General features: G+C 33.7%; 1 pseudogene; it reads left to right on the plus strand.

Moving 5' to 3' along the window:
- Positions 1 to 12,276, plus strand: part of LOC124974121 (cyclin-dependent kinase 17-like) — a 38,278-nt pseudogene that overhangs the window by 12,809 nt on the left and 13,193 nt on the right.

Consider the following 12,276-nt stretch of genomic DNA (forward strand, 5'->3'; position numbering starts at 1 on the left):
GTATATTAAATGTGTTCATATTTTCCAGGTATACAAGTTTTTAAAGCAGGGAATTTATCAAGCTGCTATTCTCCAAACTAAACTTGTCTGTAATGGTAATTATAAACAGTAAATTTTATTGGGGATTTATTTCTATCATTTAATATTCTATTATAGGAACTGTTATCAATAGGGTGTATGTAAAATTTGTTACTTTTCCCACCAATATTGTTTTTACCTGAGGCTTATCCTTCCTTCCTCATGGTGTTCTCAGATGGGGAAAAAAGAGAAACAGCAATAGTTAGTTTTCTACCTTCTATGCAGGGTGACGAAACCCCCAGGACATTAGTCCATAACATCCAAGGTTCAGCACAATTCAAAGAGCTCTATGCAATCATTCTGGCCTTAAGTGAGATACAAGAGCCTTTCAACCTGTTCACTGATAGCCTCTATGCTGCCGCTCCTTATTTTATTAGCCTACAAACCTACATCCTAAAACGCCAGCACCCCTTTTTCATAGGACATAAGGGCACATTCTAATCTTCCTGGACCATTAACAAAAGAAAATAATTTGGCAGATTTGGGTACACATACAAAATTTAATTTTTTCTGTAGAAGAACAAGCAAAAACATTTCATGATAATTTTCATGTTAATTCTACGACATTAAGTAGAACGTTTCAAATACCCAAAACACTTTCCCGACAAATAGTTAAAAATTGTCAACATTGTGTGCCACTAATTCCAGTTCAATTTTTTGGAGTAAATCCTCGTGGTTTGTTACCTAATCATGTTTGGCAAATGGATGTCACCCATATTCCAGAATTTGGTACTCTTAAATATGTCCATGTTTCTGTAGATACCAACTTGGGAGTTATTATGGCCTCCCCACTTACCGGAGAAAAGGTTCAAAATGTTATACAACATTGTTTAAAAACATTCTCCTCCTAGGGCACTACTAAAATCATAAAAACTAATAATGGTCCAGCGTATACTTCTAAAAGCTTTTAACAATTTGCCAAAACCTTTAATATTCAATTGGTGACAGGTATTCCTTACAATCCACAAGGACTAGGAATCATTGATAGGACTCATTTGACACTCAAAAATCATTTACAAAAACAAAAAGGGGGAATAGGGGCATCCTTTAGATCCCCTAAAGATAAACTAAACTTAGTCCTCTTTATTTTAAATTTTTTTTAACTTTAGACAATGATGGGCGTTCAGCTGCTGACCGCCATTGTTCCCCTGATATTTCTCCAAAACAATATGTAATGTGGAAGGACATTTTAACAGGAACATGGAAGGGTCCAGACCCAGTCCTACGATGGGTCCGGGGTCCAGTTTGTGTTTTTCCCCCTTTTATGTTTCTGCTAACAAACAAATAAGATGTTTCTCTCAATTGTACTGTAGCTTTGTGCTATCTCTCTCAATGTTGGAATGCTTCTAGGTTCTCACGGGCAATCTTAATGCCTATTCCTACCTTCCTACCAGTCCCAGTCTCTGTTACAGATACAGAACTACCAGTGCTATTATCAAGAAACAAAAGAGATTTTGGCATCACAACAGCTGTGATCACTGCCATTGCAGCCTCTGCAGCAGCAGCCACAACTGCAGCAGCCGCATTGACAACTACAATACAGACAACAACTACAGTTAATCATTTGGCAGAAAACACTGCCACTGCCTTACAGACTCAAGAGACCTTAAACCAACATTTAAGAACAGGCATCCTCCTAGTAAATCAAAGAGTGGACTTATTACAAGAACAAGTGGACTTGTTACAAGAACTAATGGGTCTGGGATGTGTTCTTTCTTTAAGAGCAGTTTGTGTTGCCCCTATCACTTTTTATAATGATAGCCATGCAGCTATGTTGTCTAGAAATCTTTCTCACTATCTTACTTGTACTTGGTCATATGGGTTTGACAATTTAACCTCTCAACTAAGAACTGAAATTATGAGAGTCAATACCACCAGGGTAAATGTTGCACCTGTATCTGAAATGGTCAAATGGTTCTCTACTGCTCTAGGTTTTGTAAAACAATGGGCAGGCCTTGGCTCCCTAGGACTAATATTTTAGGTGTTTTATATCTCATTTGCTTAATTTATCAATTACGAGCCACCCAACAGAGAGATCGAATCATCCTTCAACAAGTCATGACAGTCTTAGAGGCCGGCAGTTCCCCTCAAGTATGGCTTAGTATGCTGGACCGGTAGTCAAAGACGGGTAATGTAGGAGGTGGCCGTATACCAACCTAAGACAGAAGCTGTAGCATGATCTACAGTCTTTGATGATGGGTAAGGATACGGGCTGACCCCTCAACCTAAGACAGGCACGGTCCCAAGCCACTTATAAGGCCCAGAGAAGGCGCCACTCTGGGACTGACTTTCACTATCTGCCACTTTTGCACAGTAGGATAGGGCCTCTACCTTCACCTGTGTTCATAAAATAAAGAAGGGGGAGCTGTGGCGAGCCGCCTCGCCGCCATGATAAGATGGCGCTGGTTTCCTGAAGTGCTTTCTAGGTAAACAAGCCCATATTTGGTTGAGCCAACTGTTGCAAATGGGAGCACCTATGAACATAGGCCAAGTGGCAGAAGTAGATTGGCTATTGCAAGAGTATAAAAGTGTATGAATTCGGCTCAAGGAAAGAAGAAGAAAAACCATGGTTTTATAATAATAAGGTCCTGATTAAACTGCTGAAGGAAGATTCCTGTGTCATTCTTTCTTGCGGGCGAGGGACACGACATGGGAACATTGCAGAGGAGGGCTTCGCAGTCCAGGTGGTAATTCTGGACCCAAGGGAACTTCTCAGAGGAGAACTTGACAGTGAAACTTCCCCACAAGATGAGTCTTCCCTGCTGGGTGAGGCTTTCCTGCCAGGACAGTAGAGCCAGAGACACAGACCCAAATCAGATATGCTCCAGTCTTCAGTCTAGTTCCCCTTTGACTGACCATCAGTCAATGAGTGGAGGCGCCTCTGCTCACCAAGAGGGAATATACATCACCTTAAGGCCACCACCCCTAGAGGGGCAGCTTCCTAGTGGAGCACTGCATTATCAAGTTCCTCCAAGACTTCAGGTTACTGAAGGCTAAGAGTTGAGTTTTTGGAAATCTACAGAGACAATATTAGTCAATAGAGGAAATCTGTAATATCCCAGAGTTTCACTACTAGAGGGGTAGATACCTGAGCAATATGAGAAAAAGAAGAAGAAAATGACCCAAACAAACCTAGATCCTACATCAATAAAATCCAAGGACAGCATGGCAGAATACATGTCAAAAAGGGAGTTCAGAATGTACATAATTAAAATGATCAGGGAAGAAAATGAGAAGATGAAAGAGCAAATGGAAGCATTGAATGATGGGATAAAAGAAGAAATGCAGGCATTGAATAATCACATCAATCAAGAGTTAAAAGAGCAAATACAGGAAGCAAAATATCATTTCAATACAGGGCTAGAGATATTGAAAAAAAAAAACAGAAATCCTTGAAATGAAGAAAAAAATTAATCAAATTAAAAACTCCATAGACAGCATAACCAATCAGATAGAACACCGGGAAGACAGAAACTCAGATATCAAAGACAAAATATTTAATCTTGAAGACATAGCTGACCAAACAGAGAAGATGGTAAGAAATCAAGAACAGAATCTACAAGAAATATGGGATATCTTGAAAAGGCCAAATTTAAGAATTATTAGGATTGAGAAAAACTTAGAGAAACAAACCAAAGAAGTGAACAATCTATTCAATAAAATAATATCAGAAAATTTCCCACATCTGAAGAATGAAGTGGAAAATCAAGTACAAGAGGCTTATAGGATTCCAAGTACAAAAAATTACAAAAAACCCACACCAAGGCACATTACAATGAAAATACCTAACATACAAAATAAAGACAGAATTTTAAAGATGTGATAAAAAATAATCAAATTACATTCAGGGGAAAACCAATACAGATATCAGCAGATTTTTCAATCCAGACCCTAAAAACTAGAAGGGCCTGGAACAACATTTTTCAAGCCCTGAAAGAAAACGGATGCCGACCAAGAATCTTATACCCAACAAAGCTTACCTTCAGATTTGACAACAAAATAAAACCCTCCCATGACAAACAAAAGCTAAAAGAATTTACAAAAAGAAAGCCACACTGTAGAACATTCTCAGCAAAATATTCCATGAGGAACAGATGAAAAACAATGATGTAAATCAGTAAAGGGAGGAACTACCCTAAAGGAACAACCAAGTCGTGTCAAAAAAAAAAAAATGAGCCAAATGACCGCGAATACAAATCATATCTCAATAATAACCCTGAATGTTAATAGCCTGAACTCATCAGTCAAAAGAGAGATTGGCAGATTGGATTAAAAAGAATGATACAACAATTTGCTGCCTGCAAGAGACTCATCTCATAGAAAAAGATACCCACAGACTAAAGGTGAAAGGATGGGAAAAAATATATCATGCACATGGACACAGCAAAAAAGCCCGAGTATCCATCCTCATATCAGATAATGTGGACTTCAAGCCAAAGTTAGTCAGAAGGGATAAAGAAGGACATTTATGCTTAAAGGAAGCATAAATCAACAAGACATAACAATCATACATATCTATGCCCCAAACAGTGGCTCATCCATATAAGTCAAACAAATCCTTCTCAATTCCAGAAATCAAATAGACCACAACAAAATAATGCTAGGTGATTTTAACACACCTCTCTCACCACTGGAAAGATCCTCCAAACAAAAAATTGAACAAAGAAACCATAGATCTAAATAACAGAATCAATAATTTTTACTTCATGGATATTTATAGAATATACCATGCAACAAAGAGCGAATACACTTTCTTCTCAGCAGAACATGGATCCTTCTCTAAAATAGACCATATTTTATGCCACAAAGGTAATGTTAGCAAATACAAGAAGATGGAGATACTACCTTGTATTCTATCAGATCATAATGGGTTGAAATTAGAAATAAATGACAGAATGAAAAACAGAAACTACTCCAACACCTGGAGAAAAGTAATATACTGTTGCAAGATGAATAGATAACAGAAGATATCAGGAATAAAATTTTAAAATTCTTAGAGGTAAATGAGATTAAAGAAACAACATATCAAAATCTCTGGGACAGTATGAAAGCAGTACTTAGAGGAAAATTTATTTCATGGAATACATTCAATAGAAGAAGAAAAAATCCACAAATAAATGACCTAACTCTATAGCTCAAAGCCCTAGAAAAAGAAGAACAGAGCAACACCCAAAGAAGTAGAAGACAGGAAATGGTTAAAATCAGAGCTGAAATCAATGAAGTTGAAACAAAAGAAACAAGAGAAAAAATTGACAAAATAAATAGTTGGTACTTTGAAAAAATAAACAAAATTGATAAATCTTTACCCACGCTAACAAAGAGAAGGAGATAGGAAACCCAAATTACTTAAATTTGGAATGAACAAGGAAATATCACAACAGAAATGATTGAAATACAAAACATAATCAGAAGCTATTTTGAAAATTTATTCAACAAAATAGAAATTCTCAAATGCATTAACAGGTTTCTAGAGACATATGAATTACCTAAAATGAATGAGGAAGACATACACAATTTAAATAGATCTATTTCAACTAATGAAATAGAAGAGGTCATCAAAAGCCTAACAACAAAGAAAAGTCCGGGACCAGATGGGTTCTCAGCTGAGTTCTACAAAACCTTTAAAGAAGAGCTCATTCCAATACTTCTCAAAGTATTTCATGGAATAGAAGAGGAGGGAACCCTTCCAAACTCATTCTATGAAGTCAGTATCACCCTGATATCTAAAGTAGACAGAGACACATCAAGGAAAGAAAATTTCAGACCAATATCCTTAATGAACATTGATGCAAAAATTCTCAGCAAAATTTTAGCAAATCACATACAAAAATATATTAGAAAGATAATGCACCACGATCAAGTGGGTTTTACCCCAGGGATGCAAGGTTGGTTCAACATTCAGAGATCAATAAATATTATTCACCATTTCAACAGGCTTAAGGTCAAGAATCACATGATTATTTCAATAGATGCAGAAAAAGCATTTGATGAAATACAGCATCCCATTATGCTCAAAACACTAGGAAAAATAGGGATAGTGGGAACATTCCTTAACACTGTGAAGATCATGTATGTTAAGCCCATGGCCAATATCATTCTGAAAGGTAAAAAACTGAAAGCATTCCCCCTAAAAACTGGAAGAAGGCAGGGATGCCCTCTTTCACTACTTCTATTCAACATTGTCCTCAAAACTCTAGCTAGAGCAATTAGATAGACCAAGGAAATTAAACAGATACTAATAGGAAAAGAAGAAAACAAACTATCCCTATTTGCTGATGACATGATTATATATTTAGAGGAATCAGGAAATTTCAGCAGAAATCTTTTAGAACTCATAAGTGAATTCAGTAAAATAGCAGGATATAAGATTGTTGCTCTTGAATCCAATGCATTTTTATACATAAGTGATGATTCTTCAGAAAGAGAATTTATGAAAACTACCCCATTCACAATAGCTTCAAAAAACAATAAAATACTTGGTAATCAATCTAACAAAGAGGTGAAAGACCTCTACAATGAGAACACTAAAGAAAGAAATTAAAGAAAGCTTTAGAAGATGGAAATATCTCCCATGTTCTTGGATAGAAAGAACAGATGTTGTCAAAAATGACCATACTACCAAATGTGCTACACAGATTCATTGCAGTACCAGTTAATATCTCAATGATGTACCTTACAGAAATAGATCAAGAAATCATGAAATCATCTGGAAGAACAAGAAACCCAAAGTATCTGAAGCAATTCTTAGAAGGAAGTGTGAAGCAGGGTGTACCACAATACCAGAATTCCAACTATCCTACGAAGCAATATTAACAAAAATGGCATGGTATTGCTAGCAAAGTAGACAGGTAGATCAAAGATACAGAATAAAGCACATGGACACAAACCCAAATAAATACAATTTTCTCATACTAGACAAAGGTGCCAAAAATATACAATGGAGAAATGATAGCCTCTTCAACAAATGGTGCTGGGAAAACTGGAAATCCATATGCAACAGAATGAAACTAAACTCCTATCACTCACCCTGCACATAAATCAACTCAAAATGGATCAAGAACCTTGAAATCAGACCAGTGCCCCTTCATCTTATAGAAGAAAAGGTAGGTCCAAATATTCAAGATGTTGGCTTAGGATCAGACTTCCTTAACAGGAATCCAATAGCACAAGAAATAAAAGCAAAAATCAATAACTGGGATAGAGTCAAACTAAATAGCTTTCTCTCAGCAAAGGAAACTATCAGCAATGCAAAGAGAGAACCAACAAAGTGGGAGAAAATCTTTGCCACTCATTCTTCAGATAGAGCACTAATTTCCAGAATATATAAAGTACTCAAAAAACTCTAACGAAGAATACAAATAACCCAATCAACAAATGAGCTAAGAAAGTGAACAGACACTTCACAGAAGAAGATCTACAAGCAGTCAACAAATATATGAAAAAATGTTCAACATCTCTAGTAATAAGAGAAATAAAAACAAAACAACCCTAAGATTCCATCTCACCTCAATTAGAATGGCTATTATCAAGAATACTAGCAACAATAGTTGTTGGCTAGGATGTGGGGAAAAAGGTACACTCACACATTGCTGGTGGGGATGCAAATTAGTGCAGGCACTCTGGAAAGCAGTGTGGAGATTCCTTAGAAAACTTGAATGGAACCACCATTTGACCCAGCTATCCCACTCCTTGTCCTATACCCAAAGGACTTAAAATCAGCATACTACAGAGATACAGCCACATCAAGGTTCATAGCTGCTCAATTCACAATAGCCAGATTGTGGAACCAACCTAGATGTCCTTCAATTGATGAATGGATAAAGAAACTGTGATATAAATATATATATATGAATATTACTCAGCTATAAAGAATAATAAAATTATGGCATTTGCAGGCAAATGGATAATTTGGAGAATATCATGCTAAGTGAGATAAACCAATCTCAAAAAACCAATGGATGAATGATATCACTGATAAGCGAATGATGACACATATAGGGGGGTGTCAGGGGGGCAAGAATGGAGTAAGGAGGGACTATAATGAGGGATAAGAGGGGTAGGAGGGGTGTGGGGGATGAAAAAAATAACAGGATCAATCAAAAACTATTACCCTATGTAAATGTATGAATACACAAATGGTATGTCTCTACTTCTTGTACAGAGAGACAAGATATATCCCAATGTTTACAATAAAAAATGAATTTTAAAAAGGGAGTTTTTATATTACATTAAAATATAAAGTTCATTGTTATTTTAGTTATTTCTATTTTTATGCAACTTTTTAAATTTCAAAATATACAAAATAAGTTGCAACTCATTCTAGATTTTGAACTCATGAGAGCAGGGATCATGTCTGCCTTCTTCATTGTATGCTCATCACCTAACATTGTGCTTGTTAGATGTTAGATAAATGATTTTTTTCTTCTGTCCTCTGAATTATTTCCACTGGAGAGCATGTAAAGAAGCTAGTGATTGTATCTATTGCTAATCTTGTGTTCAACAGATATAAATGCAAGCAAATTTTTCTAAAAATTCCATTTAAAAATTCATTAATTATAGTAATTATTATTCAGGTGTGATCATTAAATCCTTAAGGTTGGAAATTATTAAAATGGGTATTGCAGTATGCTTTACTCTTTGCATTAGGATTAGACAGTTCACTAATGTAACTGCCTTTTGTTTGAATTCTCCACTTTCCTGCATGGGTGGATTTCAGTAGTGCTGTTTATATTAGAGACTGATTATTCAAATTTAACTTCATAATTACAGTATGATAGTTGTTTTTCTTTATATATAATTTTATTTTTAATTGGCAGATAATTTTATATATTTATTTGGTCTACTAACATTTCAATACATTTATATATATGTGCTGAACAGAGAGTGTAACTGGCATATCTATCACCTTAAATATTCATTATTTCTTTGTGTTGGGAACATTCACAATCGCTTCCACTAGCTGAAATACACAGTTAATTATTACCAACCTGTTACTCTTTAAAAGAAAAACAGATTTTTAGCATATTCTAATGTCATTAAATTTTATTCTCTGAAGTGTGGTTCTTGTAGTCTTAAATTTTTCATGTATACTTTACAAGTCATTGCTTATACTGTATAGTAATATTTCATGTTTAAAATTATTAATTTATATTCAGTACACTTATATAACCTATTTTTTCACTTGCATAATCTTTAAAGCAAACTCCATTGTTTTTGTCAAGATCAACAATAGACCAATGTGTACTTCATATTAAGGACATTCTCATATTCACTAAACATACACACATGAGTAAGAAAATTTCCCTACTACTGAGAAGAAAATGTTTCTAGATCACAGTCATGTCTTCTCATGTACTCTCTTCATTATAGACAATGACTTTATATAACTTTTTCATGGATATTAATTGTTTTATTTTCATACTGGCATATGTTTGTTTTCAAAGTAGTGTTATTTTCTCTCAGTAAAAGATGATCCAAAACTTAAAATTCAAGTTGAATTTGCAGTAGTTCCATATTTGTGAATTTAAACATCTGAACTCCACAGATAGGTACAAGAAAATAATGTCATTTTACCATAGTTTTGTTAACCTTGTAAACATCACTTTTTATATACAGTGAAAAATTATTGGAATCAGACTGTCATGTACCAAAGTGTGGACTGTTGGCCTCGTTATCCATTCTGAGGTAAAAACATCTTTATTTGTTTATAGATAGTGTTGTATCTTGTAGTTTTGCTTCATTATTCTGCGCAGTTATTGGTAGAAGAAAACAAGAACTTATTAAATAATTAGTTACATACAAGACAGTAGCTGGATAGGTAGTATATGATGATTCTAAAACTTCCTTTCTCTAATTTAATGTTTTTCATGAAAAACATATATATGAAGAGAAAAGGTAACAAAAAAACCAAAAAGAAGCACTTCTTCAGTCATATAGTAATATACTATCTATGAGCAGAGTTTTAGTTTATCAAAAATTGAATTAAGCACTTCTTAGTTGGACCTGCAGTTTTCTATATCATTTTAACTTGGTGTATGTCATTGTAGCAAAAGGATAAAAACAATTTCTTTGCAGGACTTTTTCTACTTTTGGTCATTCAGGTTTGGAAAGTTTATTGTTTTGTCTAAAGTGGTAAGTGATGCCAAGTCTAATCACCAAGTATCAGTTTTATTTTATTTTACAACTCCAGAAAAAATGTATATTTGATTCTCTAGGATTAGAGTACAATGCAATATTTTAAGAATTTAATATGATTTATATACCTATGAAAACTGAAATTCTGCATTATATCCTTTAACTTTTTATTTAAAGACATTAGCATCATCTATGCAAGAAGTAAATCATTTTTAGATTATTATTGTATCTTCTACTATTGCAAATGGATTCTAGAAAACACTTTTAAGAATATTCTTATTCTTCTGTTTACTATTTTTTTTTATTTTGTTCCCTCAGTTTCTATTTTCTACCTCTTTGTACTGTTTTTTTGTTTGTTTGTTTGTTTGTTTTAAATTTCGGTGTTAAGGTTGCTTACTTTTTAAATTTTTCTTTTAAAATATACATTGGATATATTGGGTTTCTGTGACACATTTTGATATATTCCACATACTCCATTTATTGACTCAATGCAAAATAAGCAGTGAGTTTAAGGTTTAAAAGGAAGGGTTTGGGAACTCAATTTTAAAGCTTTTAAGGAGGAAAGAATAAGACTTACATTACTGGTTTTGTGTTTGCAAGTTTCCTGATCTATAGTAGAATGTAAATTGGTTTTCTTTTAAATTGTATTTTGATTGGAGAACCTGAAAACAAATAGCATCTTGTTGGTTTAAGTCTCCATAGGAATTCAAAGATCAGTCAGAAAATTATTTTATGATTTAGTTAAAAGGAAAATCAAATAGTAATTTTTACAAATTCTTCAGTATCTTAAAATCTACTTAAAATCTAAGTCTGTGGTATTTTAAAATTTGGGGCCTTGAAAGAAAACAAAGCATTCACTGCAGACCATTATCCAATCCATATGTAGGGTAGGTTGACTATTTCAATTATAAATACTTATGCTTTTGACCCTTTCAATATTCCAATATCAAGTATATTTTAAAACTTGATCAAAAAAAAACTTGATCAATGTTCAACAATTTGACTGTAACCAACTCTTTCTATTCTTAAACACTGTAGAATTGTAGAGTTTTAGAAGTTGAGGAAGAGATAAAATTTTAAGAATAAATACTGAATTTATCATAGTTTTACTGGCAGTCAGAAATTGGGCTTGGGAAAATGGAAACCTACATAAAATTGGAAAAGTTTGGAAAGGTAAGTAAATTCTTTTTTTTTTTAATGTAAGACTCTCTTATTCATCATCTAAGTGTATGGTTTTGTCAACCATACAAAATTGTGAACATGATTGTCTAAGCAATTATATCTTGCTCTGAAAAGGTAACAAAATTAGGAGGATTGAAACTTTCAATTCTTGAAAATATTCTCTCAGTTTGAGAGGAAATGAGTATTTTTTAAAGACTGAAACTCTTTTATTAAAACACAAAATATTTTGCTTTCTTGGTATCACAACAGGCAACTGTTTTTTTTTTTGTTGGTTTGTTTGTTTGTTTGCCTCCTAGCAGTCTTCTGTCTATGCTGTCTTGGGAAATTGCTTGAGTTAAAATTTCTGAAAAATAACTTTAGAAATAAAAACATTTCATTGAAGGGTAATTAATTCTTAAAATGTGGCTTTTTCTTGAACTTGTCACTACCTGAAATGCTACTAATTTTGAAATATTCCATCTTCCACAGTAATAAAATGCAAGAAAATAATAAGTAAAAAATAATAAAAAACAGTAATAAATAAAAAAGATAGAAGTAATAAATAATAAATAGCAGGAAGGAAAATAACAGGCAGTTGATAGGGAAGCTTCTTTTCTTTTTAAAAGAATTAATGCATAAAGATTTTGAAAAGTTTGGAAACCTGAAAACAATGTTTTTGATTTAACAGTATAATTATTCTTTCATTTAATGTGCTCAGTGTCATTCAGTATTCATATACCATTACAGGGAAAGCACCTTTGATTTTAATACTATTGATCCAAATCTTAATTTGAAATAAAGCACAGAAAAGTAAATTAAATTCTTGCTTTATACCTTTAAGACACTGTTTGGTCTTATAAAAACATGGAAGCTATGTGCATGTAACTGAAAGTCATTTTTGCT

The sequence above is a fragment of the Sciurus carolinensis genome, unplaced genomic scaffold (genome assembly GCF_902686445.1).
Source record: "Sciurus carolinensis unplaced genomic scaffold, mSciCar1.2, whole genome shotgun sequence".
NCBI lineage: Eukaryota > Metazoa > Chordata > Mammalia > Rodentia > Sciuridae > Sciurus > Sciurus carolinensis.